Genomic DNA, 19,367 nt, shown 5'->3' on the forward strand with positions numbered 1-19,367 from the left:
CTTGGTGTTGATGAAGCATAGCAAGTTTCATTTTGATAGATCAATATTTGGCCAAGATATAGCATCTAATCTAATTTTAAAGGTGGAGTAGATCAGTGGTTCTCAAACTTTTTTGGCTTAAGTACCCCTTTTTAGGATTTTTTCAAGTACCCCTTGATCAGACAACATTTTGCTTTAAAATACAGTGAAATGATGTAGCAGCCAGCAGGTGCCAATTTGAGATCTGAATAAGAATAACAGTGAGACAGTTATTATATCTGATGCCCCTCGAGCAGGTTTATTTCTTATAAACATTTCTGTGTGTAGCTTTACGCAACTATGTAAATCTCTAAATTATTTTAGGCATAACAGTAAAAAGTAAATCAGTGTTTTTCAGTTCAATAAAAGTTCATTGTGATCATTTTTAACTATTTTTCAGCAGTTCATTTTTTTTCAATGTGTTTCAACTTTTTTTTCCAATGTGTTTTAAGTTTCAGTGTGTTTTAACAGATCAGTTTTCATATATGTCTCTATAAAAGTCTAGTATGCCCATTTGTGTCCATTTGTCAGTGACCCTTTCAATGGGATACATGGGCCTGTCCTTTTAAGATCTTTGACATTCTTGGTGGCAGGGAAGCTACAGCTGTTATCAGACTATTTTCAAGGCAAAGTCTGTTTCTTTGTTTCGCTTTAATCTGGGTCATTGCTGAAAATGAGGTTTCACAGAGGTAGGTAGAGCCAAATATGAGTAGGTGTTCCAAAGTGCTTTTCCCTAGCTGAGGGTGCTCCCTCCTTACACACACCCAAAACTCTGTCAGGGAACAGTTTTCAAAAGAAGTCTGCAACCCATGGTCTGTGGATAAATCCAGTAGCTCCTCCTTCAAGTGAACAGGTAGCGTGCCACGGTTGCTTTGGGAAAGTGTAAATGGGTTTCTAACCCACAGTTGCTCAGACTTCTCTCTTACATCAGGGAAGTATGATTTGAAACTAGAAATCACGTTAGCTAAGTGTCCATCCAGAAAGGTTTTTACTGTGTCTCTCTCTCCATATTCTCACTTACAACGAAGCTATCAAACTGAGGAAAACAGCTAAAATTGCCCTCTGCACACAGTCTCTTCCACAGCTCCGCTTTCTTGAGAAAACCACCAACTCGGTCATAAAGTTTCAAAATCGTTGTGTCCCTGCCTTGCAGACTGAGATTCAGCTTGTTCAGTTTAGTAAAAACATCTGCTAGATATGCTAGTTTGGCAATCCAATTATTGTCCTTAAACAACGAGGCAAGAGTCAGACAAATAGCAACACACCTCATTTTGTAGCTCGAACAGCCTATTCAGTACTCTGCCTCTCGAAATCCAGCGGACTTCGGTGTGTAAAAGGAGTTCGGTGTGTTCAGATCCCATGCCATCACATAATCTCCAAAATAGACGTGCATTCAGTGGTCGCGACTTTATGAAGTTTATTGCCTCATTCAAAACAGAATTAAGCTCTGGGCTCATCTTCTTTGATGCCAGGGCTTCTCTGTGTATAACACAGTGTGTCCACAGGATGTCAGGATTCTTCTGCCTTGTGTGCGCGATGAGGCCTTTGAAACGACCCTTCGTTGATGCTGCTGCGTCAGTGCACACACTGGTACAGGATTTCCAGCTGATTTCATGTTCTGAGAAAAACGAACTAACAATGTTAAAAATATCCTTTCCAGTTGTTCTTCCCTCCAGTGTTTTGCAAAAAAGTATGTGTTCGCGAATGTCACTGGTATCCACATACACTACATTGCCAAAAGTTTTGGGACACCTGCCTTTACGTGCACATGAACTTTAGTGACATTCCATTCTTAATCCGTAGGGTTTAATATGGAGTTGGCCCACCCTTTGCAGCTATTACAGCTTCAACTCTTCTGGGAAGGCTTTCCACAAGTCAAGTCAAGTCACCTTTATTTATATAGCGCTTTTTACAATGTAGATTGTGTCAAAGCAGCTTTACATTGATAACTGGTACATTGTTTGGCTGCACAGCAGCTCTTAAAGAATAGTGTCAATGCAGGCAGATCAAAGCACTGTTGAATATCAAATGTCAAGTCAAATGTCAAGTGTCCCCAACTAAGCAAGCCAGAGGCGACAACGGCAAGGAACCCAAACTCCATCAGGTGACATTAGGTGGCAGACAAGTGGCAAATTGGTGTGGGGTTTAGGAGTGTGTTTATGGGAATTTTTGACCATTCTTCTAGAAGCGCATTTGTGAAGTCAGGCACATTTGTGAGATCTCCGCTCTAATTCATCCCAAAGGTGTTCTATCGGGTTAAGGTCAGGACTCTGTGCAGGCCAGTCAAGTTCCTCCACACCAAACTCGCTCATCCATGTCTTTATGGACCTTGCTTTGTGCTCTGGTGCGCAGTCATGTTGGAACAGGAAGAGACCATCCCCAAACTGTTCCCACAAAGTTGGGAGCATGAAATTGTCCAAAATGTCTTGGTATGCTGAAGCATTAAGAGTTCCTTTCACTGGAACTAAGGGGCCAAGCCCAACCCCTGAAAAACAACCCCACACCATAATCCCCCCTCCACCAAACTTTACACTTGGCACAATGCAGTCAGGCAAGTACCGTTCTCTTGGCAACCGCCAAACCCAGACTCGTCCATCGAATTGCCAGACAGAGAAGCATGATTCGTCACTCCGGAGAAAACGTCTCCACTGCTCTAGAGTCCAGTGGCAGTGTGCTTTACACCACTGAATCCGACACTTTGCATTGCACTTGGTGATGTAAGGCTTGGATGCAGCCTAAAGGCCTACGTCTCAGGAAAACGTCTCAGGTTACGTATGTAACCATGGTTCCCTGAGAGGGAATGAGACGCTGCGTCAAGCGCTTTGGGAACGCTTCTGCATGAATGCGTCATGAAGCACATGTGAAATCTGTCCAATGGCGTGACGGAACGTCATAGGCGGGTGACGTCGTGACCAGGAAACTATAAAGCACACCCGAACCAAACAGAGTTAGCTTCTGAAAAGTCGAAGTAAGTCGATCACAGGCATGCAGGGAGTATGGCAACGGGACGCAGCGTCTCGTTCCCTCTCAGGGAACCATGGTTACGTACGTAACCTGAGACGTTCCCTTTCAAGGGAACTCGCGCTGCGTCAAGTGCTTTGGGAACGAGATACCCACGCCGCCATAAGACCGAGTGCCTGTCTGTGTGAAACTGTTCAGTGCACACTAAGACACCAGCACTCTTGACCCTGGGGTCGAGGCCACATCTAGGTTATAAAACCTAACAAAAGTGTGCGGCGTGGACCACCCTGCCGCATCACAAACTTCTTGGAGGGACACTCCAGACAATAAGGCCAACGAGGCCGCCATACTCCATGTAGAGTGAGCACAGACCTTAAGTGGAGAAGGATGACCGGCAGACTCATACGCAAGTGAGATAGCCTCAACTACCCACTTGCTCAAGGTTTGCTTAGATGCGGGGTGCCCCTTACGTGGGGCCCCGAAACAGACGAACAACTGATCCGTCTTACGCCACAGGGCAGCTCTGTGGACGTAAATATCCAAAGCCCGAACAGGGCACAGCAAATTAAGTTTTTCCTGGTCTGGATCCAGAAATGGAGGAGGGCAAAAGGCCTGCAACATAATAGGGCCCGCCACATTAGTGGGGACCTTAGGGACATAACCTTCCCGAGGAAAGAGGAAGGCTTTGACCATGCCTGGCGCGAAGTCCAAGCAAGAGGGAGAGACCGAAAGGGCTTGTAGGTCACCAATTCTCTTTAATGACGAGAAGCGAGGAGGAAAAGAGTCTTTAGAGTGAGGAATTTTACATGAACCTCTTCAATAGGCTTGAAAGGAGCAGTAGACAGGCCCTCCAACACTATGGCCAAGTCCCAAGTCGGAACTCTCTGACGTGCCGCAGGCCTCAGCCTCAGAGTACCACGGAGGAAGCGAGTAACCTATGGGTGTCTGCCAAGAGAAGCACCCTCTAAAGGAACGTGGTAAGCCTCAATGGCCGCCACGTAGACCTTTAGCGTCGAAGGAAATAAACCAGAAGAAAACTTTCCTTGAAGAAACTCCAGAACTGTACCGACTGGGCAGTTAACAGGATCAAAGTTACGTTCTCTACACAATGAAGAGAAAACATTCCATTTCAAGGAATGGAATGGAGCATAGTCTCCACAACCTCAGTAGGGAGACCAGAATCTATGAGCGGAATCTCTGAGCTGTGCCCCCTCAGAGGCCACGCCCACAATTTCCACAACTCCGGGCGGGGATGAAGGATTGAGTCCCCCGCCTGCGAGAGTAGTTCCCTCCTGATCGGAATCTCCAGGGGAGAGCCGTCGAGGAGGGACAAAAGGTCTGAGAACCATACTCGGCCCGGCCAAAACGGGGCTACTAGGAGCAACTGGACCCCGTCCTGGCGCACTCTCTCCAAAACTCCCGGAAGCAGAGCAATCGGGGGAAAGGCGTACAGACGCAGCCTCAGCCACGTCTTCACCATAGCGTCCAACCCCAGGGGGGCTGGATGTGAGAAGGAGAAATGTAGAGGACATTGGGTCATTTCCAGAGACACAAACAAGTCCACATCCGCTTTCCCGAAGCGCTCCCAAAGGAGCTCCACCACCTCGGGGTGGAGTCTCCACTCCCCGGGCCTCGGCCCCTGCCTCGACAGGATGTCTGCTTCCTGATTCAGACGCCCTGGGATGTATTCTGCCCTGACTGACAGCAACTTCCCTTGGGCCCACAGAAGGATCTGGTGTGCCAACTTGCATAAGGGGCGCGACCGCAGACCCCCCTGATGGTTTATGTAGGAGACCACCGCTGTGTTGTCCGTGCGGACCAACACATGATGGCCCCTGAGATCTGGGAGGAAGTGTTTGAGTGCCAGGAACACAGCCATCATCTCCAACTGGTTTATGTGCCAGGAAAGATAATGACCCCTCCACAGACCCTGAGCCGAGCAACCACTCATGATTGCCCCCCAACCGGTGAGGGACGCATCCGTCGTTAGCGTTAAGCGACGACAAGGAGCCCCCAACACCAGGCCTTGGGAAAGAAACCAGAGTTTCTTCCACATGACACAAGCACAAAGGCATTGCCGCGTGACCTTGATCATGCGAAACAGATTTCCCCTTGGGGAAAACCCCCTGGTTTTGAGCCACCACTGCAAAGGTCTCATGTACAGCAGGCCAAAAGGTATCACGTTGGACGCAGCTGCCATCAGACCTAACAGTCTCTGAAACTGTTTTACAGTGAGTGACTGACCTAGCTTCAGCTTGTTTACGGCTGTGAGAATGGCCTCTATGCGAGCTGGCGACAGACGAGCTTGCATTGACACTGAATCCCAAACTACGCCTAGAAAAGAGGTTCTCTGAGCTGAAGAAAGCACACTCTTCTTTGCGTTTAGCCGTAACCCCAGACGCTTCATATGGGCAAAAACAGCATCTCGATGCTGAACCACCAACTCTTCTGACTGTGCTAGAATCAACCAGTCGTCTATGTAATTCAACACGCGGATGCCCTGGAGTCACGAGCTGCATCCACGCATTTTGTGAAGGTGCGGGGAGATAAAGCTAGGCCGAAGGGAAGAACCCGATATTGGTACGCTTCGCCCCCGAAAGCGAACCTCAGGAACTTCCTGTGTTGAGGAAGGATGGATATATGAAAGTATGCGTCTTTCAGATCTATCATGACAAACCAATCCTCGGACTTGATTTGTGACACGATCTGTTTCAGAGTTAGCATTCTGAACTTGAGCTTCTTGACGGAGCGATTTAATAGGCGCAGATCTAGAATGGGACGCAACCCTCCATCCTTCTTTGGAACTATGAAGTACTGGCTGTAAAACCCCGACTCCCTGCTGGGAGAAGGAACCCTTTCTATGGCTTATTTTCGCAAGAGAGTCTGTACTTCCTGTTCCATAACCAGAGCCTGCTCGGGGCTCACCTCGGTGAACAAAACCCCGTTGAACCTGGGCGGTCGCAACCCGAACTGAATTCTGTACCCAAATTCTACTGTGCACAGGACCCATTGAGATACGTTTGACAGAAGTTTCCACGCTGCCAATGAATCTACTAAGGGAATCAGTCTCTCGAGACTGACCTCTGGTGTTAGATGGGTGACCAGCCCGGTGCCCTGAAGCGGCGACCCGGCAGGGAGCAACCAAACTGGCCACTTTTGGTCCCTCCTTGGAGGGAGCGAACATCCCAGCGCCACTACGTTGCCGGGTGGACACTGAGATATGCGTTCTCTGAGAGCCGCTGCGCTCTGAAGCACGCGAGGTGGCAGGGTTGGCAGAACGGCCCCCTGAGGGCACCGAGGGGGGCCGGGCACCGTGTACTGAGGTGGACACCGACCCGCCTCGAGGGGACTGCCCTCAGAAGCCTGACACCACTGGCATCAGGACTTCTTTCCCGAAGCCCTCCGCTGGATAATAACGGTCCTAAGATCCGCTTTTCCTTTGGACGGCTTTCGGTTGTGAGCGCTGCCCCGACCCCCAGTCTTTCTGCGGGGGGGCGCGGGAAGCAACGCTCACTTTTTGTTGCGCCCTGTGAGAGGAGCTCATACTCGGCTGGGACTGCTCCTTTTGACTAGCAGTCCCAGAGACCTGAGATCGGCGGGGAAGAAACTTAGAGAAAGCCGCCGCCTGTTTCTTAGCTTCCTGGAACCTCTCGACGACTGTGTTGACGGAGCCACCGAAGAGGCCAGGCGGCGTGAGTGAGGAGGAACGATCTATCTCGGTCTTTCATGTCAGCGAGGTTGAGCCAAAGGTGTCTCTCCGTGGCCACCAGGGCTGCCATAGACTGCCCAATAGATCTGGCGGTCTCTTTCATGGCACGGAGAGAGAGATCTGTAGCTTTCCTCAACTCAGAGAACACCTCGTGACTGACTTCCCCACCCTCATCAAGGTCTTTAAGCAGGTCAGCTTGTTAGGCTTGAAGGACGGCCATAGTGTGTAAACATGCCGCCGCCTGACCTGCTGCCGAGTACGCCTTACCCACTAAAGCAGAAGATGTACGTAGGGGCTTAGTGGATAACTTCGGGGCGAGACAGCTCGCAAGCGTCTCTTCCACCCGAGGCATCTCCCCATAACCATGCCTTTTTAGCCCTAAGATGTTACTATAGTTAGATGTTTGAGAACTATAGACCCGGAAGGACACGGGTCTGTTCCACGACCTCAACACCTCGGTGTGGAGGTCAGGCAAAAAAGGCAAGCCCCAGCGTGGAGGTTGTGCGCAAGAAGGGAGAAAGCGCTCGTCTAATAAACTAGCTTGACGGGGTTCCTGTTTCTCGGTTGGCCAGCTTATGTTCAATCTGGCCACCGATCTAGTAAAAACCTCCACAAGCTCCTCATATGCTTGTGAGTGTGGTGGTGACTCTTCACACTGATCGATGCTGACAACGTCCAGTTCCTCAGAACTAGAGCACTGCAGCATCGGCGCTTCACCAGGGGCAGAAGAAACCGCAGAACTTGTGTCGCCATAATAGTGTCTTAGATATGTGTGCTTGCATAACGTGAGAGACAAACAACAATAAATAAGACAGACAGTTTCACAGAGAGTGCTTACTGAAGACACAGAAGCTAACTCTGTTTGGTTCGGGTGTGCTTTATAGTTTCCTGGTCATGACGTCGCCCACCTATGACGTTCCGTCACGCCATTGGACAGATTTCACATGTGCTTCACGACGCATTCACGCAGAGGCGTTCCCAAAGCGCTTGACGCAGCGCGAGTTCCCTTGAAAAGGAACTTAGTCGGCCGACGCACAAAAACTGCATGATGATGAGAGCAACCAAGTTTCATTTTTCTAGAACAAAGGGCACAAAAGTAATGACTATTTGAAAAGTTATTGATTACAACCTCTAAAAGTGTGCCAATTTTCATAATTTTGTACAGTTTTGAACTGTTAGTTAAAACACACTGAAACTTAAACCATATTGGGGAAAAAAAGTTGAAACACATTGAAAAAAAAATGAACTGTTGAAAAATAGTTAATTATGTACAGTTCAGGGCTGCAACGGACCCCTATATATGAGAATAATAAGAAGAAGAAAACTAATGATTACAATAAGAACTTGGCTTTTAACAACTTTATATATATATATATATATATATATATATATAATTGTTATTTTATATAATAATAAAATTAAATTTTGCTATGCATTATAGGATGGATTAAAAAAGGTCAGTAGGATTTTCCTTGGATTTCCTCGGTTGTCATTTTCAGATTATGTGACTGTCTTAATATTTACAGTGGTTTGCAAAGTAGGGGTGGAACACATACAGCAATGAAAAGAATTTCTATTTTTAACCATGCAGTTGCCTACCTCAAACTATGCAACTTACACACATGTATTGTGATCTTCTGGTTTGTGGTTGCGTAATGTTGACTTTTTGAATACATGCAATACAAAGAAAACTCCTCTCAAAATATATTAGGCCAACGTATCTGAGAGAATGACCTGAGCTACGTTTCACAAAAGTATTTTGATCGTAGAGAACATTGGTGGCAAATGGTCTTCATGATCAACTTGGACTCAGAATGCTTTTGGGAAACGCAGCTCTGGACTCGAGCTCAGAGCTACAGCAGAGAGAATTACACAGAGCTGAGTGTGAAATGAGACAGAGTATCAACAAACACTCAATGTCACACATGCTTGGTATTATTATGGTTACAGTTAATGCATGGATTGATTTGCACAGAAACAGAGTCTGGTCAGATCAGAGCAGCTCTTCCTTCACATACTGTCTGCCATTGACTCAAGGTAATGTTCCACAATTAGATAATGATTTAAGTTTCCCAGGACAGCAGAGAGCTCTACACTGCACAGCAGTGTCTTTAAAACATTTGGCCAGTGGGCAGACAAGAGCTACATTTGACAGTTTTCAATTCTTCTGTTACAGTCGTGAGCTATTATACCTTCTATAATGAAATAAATGAATAAACATCATGTTACACACAAAAACAAGCAAACTGTAAATTCAACAACCTTTTATGCTCCGTCTTCTGTTTGCTTTCTTGTGAACATGATGATCATCATATTGACCCATCATTTCAGATGGATATTGTAGGTTTGTGTAGGCTAAATAAGTCTTCATCCAAAATGAATGTTATTCAAATCATTATCTTAATACATTAGTTAAGTAGTTAATACATTGTACAAAAAACTATTTTCTATTTTCACAGTACTGACCAGTTTTGTTTTTTACTGATCAGTGATGGGACTGAGAGTGAAACTGACAAGTGTTGAATATTTATCAAAGTTTTAGATTTATGAAAAACAATGTCACAATGTGAACAACATGGAAGTTTAAGTAAGTAACAAAACAAATTTTCAGTTCAGGAAGAATTTCTTAGATGAGGACTTCCCAGCAACTTCACCATGCATTTGCGGAATGTAAAACTAGTTCATAAGAAACGAGGACAGCATTCCTGTACACAAAGAAAATGGTTTAAGGCTTAATGTTTTTTCAAACTAACCACAGTTACTCAACTGTTTGGAAGTTTACTATGATTAATCTGTCTTTGGATCTGAACCATAAGTTGTATTATTATTATTATTGAACATATACAGATCTTGTTTAGAAACACTCCAATATTATTCTTCCTTTTGTGGTAAATTTTTGTCTTTTATCTTTTATATATTTCTGTACAGAGATAGAAACTTATATGCCGTAATGTTCTTTGTTTTTTTGTTGTTGTTTTTTTCTTCTCCAATTATTGTGAATTGTTTGAAGTGTATGTGTCATATCTGCATGTTTAAACACAGCAAACTTGATAAGCTTGATTTGGCCATGTCCATGTCAGCAGCTGCACATACACAGAAAAAAATGCATGCAATATTAAAGGGGTCATGACATGGATTGAATTGTTTTAAATTGTTCTTTGAGGTTTACTTATATATATATATATATATATATATTTTTTTTTTTTTTTTTTTTTTTGCACAAAAAACAAGCAGAAAAAAATATTACTTTCAACTTACTATTTTTAATGCATGACTGCGATTTCAGCAATGCTATAAGATCATTACAAATCACAACATACGACATGAATCTAATAAACTAAATCTAATAAAACAACATGTATGTAGACTGTATGATGATGACACCTAGTAAATCATAGTCAGGATCACGGTCATTTGAAATTTTTTTTGAGATAAAGTTCATTAAACGTGGATCATGTAAAAGAAAAGATCCATCAGAATTGAATTATATAATAAATGTATGTAATTTCTTGCAGGGAGAGTGGGAGGGGATGCGTTATACTTGCAGCTCAATAGCTGGACTGAGCTGCCAGCAGCAGCAGTAACCAAACATTCCGATATTAATTAAATAAATATATTAATTTATTAAAATGATTTTTTAAACAAATTACAGAAAATATAAAATTATTGTAACTGATTTATTAATTTATTGAGCCTAAATGAATAAATCTGTATTCAGTAGTTGTCTTAAGTGGGATGGCAGTTCAGCTAATCTGCCAGTGGATGGTGCCAGGTCATGTGACCTGTCAGTGGCAGCTCCAAAAAGGTATTAAAGACATCATTAAAATAGTCAATGTGGTTCAGTGGTTCAACCTTAATGTTATGAAGTGACGAGAATAATTTTATGCGCAAAAACAAAACAAAAATAACGACTTAATTCAACAAATTCGTCTCTCCCTTGTCTTTCTCATATGCTACTTCAGAATGAACGCCATCAGAATGCCAGCTCAGTATTGGCCAGCTTCTGCATCAGCATCACACGCCTGTGTACAGCGTCAGACAATACTGATCTGGCGTTCTGACGTAGAACACGGAAGCGCTGCACTGCGTTTACTACATCAAATTGTTAAATAAAGTCGTTATTTTTTTATTTTTTTTTGTGCACAAAAAGTATTCTTGTTGCTTCATAAGGTTGAACCACCGACAGGTCTTAGGCTAAGCCAGGATTAAGCCTTAGTTCAATTAGGGCATTTAAGTATCTTTCATAAATGTACACTATAAAACATTACTGGTGTTCATCTTGAGACAAAACAATGGCACAGACATATTTTAAGATATGCCAGTACAAGTTGCTTTCAGTTAAAACAGCTCAAACATGCATTTTAGTCTGGGACTAGTTTAAGCCTTGTCTGTGAAACTGAGGCAAAGAATACAAATAAGTCTTTAAGGAGGATTTAAAAATAGAAACAGAAGGGGAAGATCTAATATGGAGAGGGAGACTGTTCCAAAGTCTAGGAACGGCAGAAAGCCCGGTCACCTTTAGTTTTAAAATGTGAACGAAGAACAGAAAGTAGAAATTGATACAATAAGCAAAGAGATATTGAGGCAGTGTATGGGGAGAGAAGATCACTGATGTACTGAGGAGCAAGTCCATGCAAAGGTTTAAAAAATAAAAAGCTAAATTTTAAAATCTACACAGGACTTAACTGGTAGCCAATGAAGAGAGGTAAGCACAGGTGTAATGTGCTGACGTTTTTAGTGGAGAATCCTGCTAAGCAAACGCTAAACAAAGTGAAAACAAGAAGAACCTGAAGTGCAAAACATGAAGACAGTCTCAAAAGACAGAAAGCAGCAGCCGCAGGAAGCTCTGGTGTTCGTCATGGTCTCAGTAATCTGGGAAACACATGTTTCTTCAATGCAATCATGCAGATGTTACACATGAGAAACAGAAACACACTGTTGTTGCTGCAAGAAAACCAACCCTGTGGCCTGATGCATGAAACCAGTTTCAGTTGCTATCCAGATAAGTTTTAGGACACATTACATTGATCAAAAGCAGGGCTCCAGACTGCGCCTAAAACGGTCGCATTTGCGACTAAAAATATCAATTTGCGATTGATAGTTTTGCTGAGGTCGCCATTGGCGACCATACAAATTCATACGTTATGACTGTAAAATGTGCAGTTATTTGCGTGTTCTGTGACCAGTAGCCTATCACATCATTTGTTGTGTTGACATAATTAAATGAGATGCTGCGTGTGAATGTTTCAGTGGGTTAGAGCGCCAAAATATGAACTGGTAGGGGAAAATATCACACACCAAACAGGCGCCAAAGAACTATCACTGATGAAAGCCGACTGTGTTGTCGCCTCGCATCGCGTGCTTACCGTTTTGAATATCAATCATGCTGATCACTTTCATTATTCCACTCCTCATGCTCATCAGATAAATTTAAAGGCATAAAAGTCTTCAGTACCTTAAATAGTATAACAAGAGTATTAATGATAATTTTAAGGTTCGAGCTAATGTTCACCTAAAATATATTGTTAGACCAACAATATCTTATCAATTAATTATGACGTTTGCACCCGACGTTCTTGGTTTTCTTCCTATTTATTAAATCCAGGCAATTAGTTGATAAAACATTGATTAAATTTAAGATACAATTTATACAAAACGAAATTCACTTTAAAGAAAGGCTTACTACAAAACAAAACTTATTGAAGTGGTCAAAATCACGTCTTGAATTTCTGTTCGTGCTGACAAAACTAATGCAAAAAGTCTCTGTTTCTGTAGGAAGTGCTGGAGCAGACACAGAAGATTGTGTGTAATCTGTTATCTGAAAATAACCTTGATTTTTCTAACTCTTTACAGAGCATGTTCAGAGGCAGAGAATTTTTTTTTTTAAATTAGGTTGGAAGACCCCATTTTTTGGGAATGGAAGGGGCTAAACAATGACATCAACCGAATTGTGTGAACATGACATGTTGAACTACTGCAAAGAAATGTCTTCTATCCTGTCTAAGGTTTGTGTACAGGTGAAATCAGCTCAAGGAATTCCAAATCACCACTGAGGTTCGACAATGACACATCGTGGGCTACAAAATAGATCTGTTGTGAAAAGATGTTATACAACTAAGATGGTACATGCTATATGTCTGTAAAATGAAGGATGCTATCTTTAGTTCTATGATTGGGTGATGTATCTTAATTAGTTGTTTGTATGAAGATCAGAGATGAAGAGTATAAATGTGATGTAATAACGTACATTTGCTTGTTTTCATATTTTTTTTGAGAAGATATGCATTTTTACCTTAGTGAAGCATTGTAGTAGATGTAGTGATTAGTTATCAATGAATGATAAAAAGGGGGGAATTGTGGGGGAAATTTTGAGTTTCTGTATAATTTCCATATGATTTTACTTATATGCTTATGGTTAAATGATTTTGTTATTCTCGGAAGACTTATTAGCCTATCTTAGTCATGCTGTTCACTTTTCAACATAAATACATTTAAAAACTAATATTAGGCTATAGTCTAATATTTAAACATAAATATGAAACTAAATGGCTAGGTTACGTTTTCTTTGACCCTCTGGCCGACGAACGCGCCGGCGCGTTCTGATGGATTTTTCCTCATGACAGCTGAAACTTAAAATAGTACTCCGTCATTTTTGGCGATACAGATTAGTGCAAGACATCATCACAAACTACAAATGGTCTACTTTTATTTGTGTACGCTCACAATAAAAACAAAACCTTCTGCTTTTGTAAAATAAAATAAAAAAAATAAAAAAAACAAAATGCGCTTTCGTCTTTGAATCTTTCTGAAACGTCTAAAAAGTGAACTGAAACTCAGCGAATAATTATCACACAAACATGAAACATACGTCTAAAGAAAGCATGAAATGTCTACTTTTAAATAAAACAATTCACATTTAAATCAGATATTCTCCTCAATGTAATCTGTATAAAACTAAAGAGATGTACAATTTCTCCTGACTCATGTTGCGAATGTTAATGCTGCGAGGGTGTTTCTAATACAACGACCTAATGACATATAACAAATAAAACAAGACTATTCATTCTGTGGAATATTTTTTATAGTTTCCTCAAAGTAGGCTAGGCTACTTATTGTATATAGGCATAATTTGCGGGTGGGAAGTGTCTCGATCTCGCGGCACGCACAGATGTACCTAAAAGAAAGAAACATCTCAATTCGATAAGAAATTCGTTGGTCTGTGTTAAATAAGAGGCGATCTCTCGCTGGAATTAGTTGTTTTTGCTCGTTGCCGCTGTTATCAGTTCTCTTGGCGCTGGTGCACAATGCGCAGTCTTCACAGACGATCGAGCGCTTCGTTCTGCGAAAAGCACAAAACAAAATGCACACAAACATGTCTTTGCTCTTGATATACAATCACTGATGAACACCTTTGGTTTTAATGAGAAAAAAAACTATACGAGGACGGAATTATAAAAAGTTTCAACAAGTTGCGTTTGGACAAGTGAAAATAGTGTCATTCATTTCCCAGAAAAATCAGAGATGATAAGATGAAAATGCTGAAACTGTAAAGGGGAGATAGGCCTATAAACACAACAGGATGATTAAAGTAATTGATTTAAAAAATTTAAGTTCCTTGTTGTTTGGCTCTTAAAAAAAAATATTTGGCGCCTGTTTTTTCCCCCTATAGGAGCCAATGGCTCCTTAATGATTTATTTTGTCTAGAGCCCTGAAAAGTGACAATAATGACGTTTACATTGTTACAGAAATATATATTTCAAATAAAGCTGTTCTTTTAAACTTTTTGTTCATCAAAGAATCCTGAAAAAAACATTGTGCATCATATGTGTGTTGATGGTTGTTGTTGTAAAGCATGAGCATGTTCTGGGGAGGTGAACTGATGCGTGAACTGGGGTGCGTTTCCGAAAGCATCGTTGGTGAACTATGGTCGTAAGTCCCATTGAACTCTATTGGTAACGACGGAACTTGTGACCATAGTTCACTTTAGGAATCGCACCCCTGAGTGTCTTCTCCAGGACTACAGGAAGAAAAATCAGAAGAAAAACACCCAGTATCACAGCAGTGTCAGTCTGAGACAGAAAAACATCTCTGACCAATGAGAATGAAGACATGCCTACAGGAAGTGAGTACCAGCAGAAGAAAGCCGAGAAACAAGCCAAAATAAAGGCATGCTGGATCAGATGGTCAATAAATTGGGAATAAAAATGATGTCTTTGTAATTGTGTCTAATTATTAGTGATACTCTTGTATGCCAACCAGGCTGTTTAATCGCCAAAATGTAGGCATTTTATTGTTAATGACTTTGGATGATTAACAAACATTTTAGCTCCAACTGTTTTTATTTGTTTTGTGAATTTTGACTAAATATTATGTAACAAATATTCATTTAATTTCATTAAAATATATTATGTACTGTATATACAAACCCAATTCCAAAAAAGTTGGGACACTGTACAAATTGTGAATAAAAAAGGAATGCAATAATTTACAAATCTCATAAACTTATATTTTATTCACAATAGAATATAGATAACATATCAAATGTTGAAAGTGAGACATTTTGAAATGTCATGCCAAATATTGGCTCATTCTGGATTTCATGAGAGCTACACATTCCAAAAAAGTTGGGACAGGTAGCAATAAGAGGCCGGAAAAGTTAAATGTACATATAAGGAACAGCTGGAGGACCAATTTGCAACTTATTAGGTCAATTGGCAACATGATTGGGTATAAAAAGAGCCTCTCAGAGTGGCAGTGTCTCTCAGAAGTCAAGATGGGCAGAGGATCACCAATTCCCCCAATGCTGCGGCGAAAAATAGTGGAGCAATATCAGAAAGGAGTTTCTCAGAGAAAAATTGCAAAGAGTTTGAAGTTATCATCATCTACAGTGCATAATATCATCCAAAGATTCAGAGAATCTGGAACAATCTCTGTGCGTGAGGGTCAAGGCCGGAAAACCATACTGGATGCCCGTGATCTTCGGGCCCTTAGACGGCACTGCATCACATACAGGAATGCTACTGTAATGGAAATCATAACATGGGCTCAGGAATACTTCCAGAAAACATTGTTGGTGAACACAATCCACCGTGCCATTCGCCGTTGCCGGCTAAAACTAGGTCAAAAAAGAAGCCATATCTAAACATGATCCAGAAGCGCAGGCGTTTTCTCTGGACCAAGGTTCATTTAAAATGGACTGTGACAAAGTGGAAAACTGTTCTGTGGTCAGACGAATCAAAATTTGAAGTTCTTTTTGGAAAACTGGGACGCCATGTCATCCGGACTAAAGAGGACAAGGACAACCCAAGTTGTTATCAGCGCTCAGTTCAGAAGCCTGCATCTCTGATGGTATGGGGTTGCATGAGTGCGTGTGGCATGGGCAGCTTACACATCTGGAAAGGCACCATCAATGCTGAAAGGTATATCCAAGTTCTAGAACAACATATGCTTCCATCCAGACGTCGTCTCTTTCAGGGAAGACCTTGTATTTTCCAACATGACAATGCCAGACCACATACTGCATCAAGTACAACATCATGGCCGCGTAGAAGAAGGATCCGGGTACCGAAATGGCCAGCCTGCAGTCCAGATCTTTCACCCATAGAAAACATTTGGTGCGTCATAAAGAGGAAGATGCGATAAAGAAGACCTAAGACAGTTGAGCAACTAGAAGCCTGTATTAGACAAGAATGGGACAACATTCCTATACCTAAACTAGAGCAACTTGTCTCCTCAGTCCCCAGACGTTTGCAGACTGTTATAAAAAGAAGAGGGGATGCCACACAGTGGTAAACATGGCCTTGTCCCAACTTTTTTGAGATGTGTTGATGCAATGAAATTTAAAATCAACTTATTTTTCCCTTAAAATGATATATTTTCTCAGTTTAAACATTTGATATGTCATCTATGTTGTATTCTGAATAAAATATTGAAATTTGAAACTTCCACATCATTGCATTACTTTTTTATTCACAATTTGTACAGTGTCCCAACTTTTTTGGAATCGGGTTTGTATATCACCATTATACGAGTCCGATTTAAATTGCACCTTCACTGACATTTACAATATTAACAGCTGTTTTAGCTCCCTCAAACTCTACTGACAGCCTAGCCATTGGAAATACTGTTTAAATACTGTTTAATGTTTTTAGTGATCTCTGAGTAAATACTGTGCAATATAAATGTTTTAGGTATTTTCTAACATCTCATTTGCTTAAAGTATATTAAAATGTCTTCCGGTATTGTCTGAGGCATGTCTGTGTGATTGTCATGTGCTTTATTTACCCCTGACCACTTTAAAGGGTTAGTTCACCCAAAAATGAAAATTCTGTCATTAATTGCTCACCCTTGTGCCATTTTACACCCGTAAGACCTTCATTGATCTTCGGAACACAAATCAAGATATTTTTGTTTAAATCCGATGGCTCCGTGAGGCCTACGTAGGGAGCAATGACATTTCCTCTCTCAAGATCCATAAAGGTACTAAAAACATATTTAAATCAGTTCATGTGAGTACAGTGGTTCAATATTAATATTATAAAGCGACGAGAATATTTTGGTGCGCCAAAAAAAAAACAAAATAACGACTTACTTAGTGATGGCCGATTTCAAAACACTGCTTCAGGAAGATTCGGAGCGTAATGAATCAGCGTGTCATTCACCTGCAACAAAAGAAGGACAGTATTACCATTTCTATCAGTTATCACTATCATCTATTTAACAGTCACTTACCTGGTCATCTGTTCATCCCACGCTGTGGTCTAATAAAGTCACTCATTATACTAACCTGTTGTCTCCGTAACAGAAGACCGGACCAACGTTACCATACTACAAACAGTATGAGCTCACCGGACCCTTTCCAAGATCACGTGGATGCGCTTCGCCGCACACTCATCTCCAATCCTCCCACTCCTTCACCGGCTCTCACTTCCGCCAACAACACCATCGCTCCTTCGCCACCTGTGTACGCCAGTCCCGTGACCAAATCAGCACCCTTCTCTGGCTCGGCAGAAGACTGCAACGGCTTCATCCTACAGTGCTCGCTGGTCCTGGAGATGCAGCCGCTATTATACCCTGATGACCGATCCAAGGTAGCTTTCATTATCTCCCAGTTAAATGGACGTGCTTTGCAGTGGGCAGAAACCATCTGGTCGCAAAATGGACCTGCAACTCAATCTCTGACGAATTTCCTCACCCATTTCAAAGAGGTTTTTGGAAGACCTATTTATGATTCAGCGGTGGGTGAGCAACTTTATCAATTAAAACAAGGATCTATGTCTGTCCGTGATTATGCCCTCAAGTTTAGAACTCTGGCCGCTGCCAGCGGATGGAACAAACGAGCCCTGCTTACCACCTATCGTCAGGGTCTGGACCCCAGGGTGTGGCTGCATCTCGCTGCATACGAGGACTCCATCGGGCTCGAACGGTTCATCCAACTATCCATCAGGTTCGCCACTCGTATGCAGTCATGTCTAGAAGAACATCAGGACCAGCTGCTACGCACTCCCTTCCTCCGTCAGCCAGAGTCCATCAGCCCTCCAGAACCAGTACCCAAACCCATGCAATTAGAAAATAATCGTCTGACTCCCACTGAACAGCAGAGGAGGCTGACCCAAGGGTTATGTTTGTACTGTGGTGTATCTGGACATGTGAAATCTACTTGTCCCACTCGTCCTCCCCGTCCCATGGTGAGTGCTATACCATCCATTAAGAAGATGAAACCGCTCAGCACTGTTGTAACACTTACTGCTGTCAATGTTTCCATTCCAGTCTATGCACTCCTTGACTCCAGGTCAGCCGGCAACTTTATCTCTGGTGCCCTCTGCCAGCTCAAACTCAAGACAATCCCCGCACCGGCAGTCTACCAGATCCATTCAGTAACTGGCAAGCCACTTGGCCGCAAACCAGTCAACATGTGTGCTGGTCCCGTCAAACTCCAAGTTGGAATCCTTCACATGGAAGATCTTCATCTACTGGTTCTGAAGGATTCCACCGCTGATGTGATCCTAGGGCGCCCATGGTTGGACCAGCACAACCCCATCATCTCATGGACCACCAGGGAAATCCTGAAGTGGGGCGACACATGTTTTCCTGACTGCTTCCCACAATGACTTCAACCACCTGTTTCTCCTCCAGAGTGCCTTCCTGTGTTCTCCACCTCCATCGAAAGCCCTATAGAGAAGCAGTCAGTGGACATTCCATCTTGTTACGCCCCCTTCAGTGATGTATTCTGCCCGAAGAGAGCCTCCAAGCTGCCTCCACACCGGCCATGGGACTGCGCCATCGATCTGCTTCCGGGTGAGTCAGTGCCCCGTGGGAAGATATATCCACTATCCATCCCTGAGCAGAAGGCCATGGAGGAGTACATTGAGGAGGCTTTGAACCAAGGCTACATCCGTCCATCCACTTCCCCTGCTGCTTCAAGCTTCTTCTTCGTGGCCAAGAAGGACGGAGGCTTGCGACCTTGTATCGATTACCAGGCTCTCAATAAGATCACTGTTAAGTTCAGATATTCTCTTCCCCTCGTCCCAGCGGCTCTGGAACATCTCTGCGGTGCCACTGTATTCACCAAGCTGGACCTCCGCAGCGCGTACAACCTCATCCGGATACGTGAGGGGGACGAGTGGAAGACGGCATTTGTGACCCCTACTGGCCACTATGAGTATCTCGTTATGCCGTA

General features: G+C 42.8%; 2 protein-coding genes across 3 annotated transcripts in view; both read right to left on the reverse strand.

Moving 5' to 3' along the window:
* The window catches only part of LOC127505683 (NACHT, LRR and PYD domains-containing protein 12-like), a 312,016-nt gene that overhangs the window by 251,255 nt on the left and 41,394 nt on the right, over positions 1-19,367 (reverse strand). The gene's annotated exons all lie outside the window — the stretch shown is intronic.
* The window catches only part of apbb1ip (amyloid beta (A4) precursor protein-binding, family B, member 1 interacting protein), a 182,204-nt gene that overhangs the window by 81,671 nt on the left and 81,166 nt on the right, over positions 1-19,367 (reverse strand). The window lies entirely within an intron of this gene.

The sequence above is a fragment of the Ctenopharyngodon idella genome, chromosome 23 (assembly GCF_019924925.1).
Source record: "Ctenopharyngodon idella isolate HZGC_01 chromosome 23, HZGC01, whole genome shotgun sequence".
Lineage (NCBI taxonomy): Eukaryota > Metazoa > Chordata > Actinopteri > Cypriniformes > Xenocyprididae > Ctenopharyngodon > Ctenopharyngodon idella.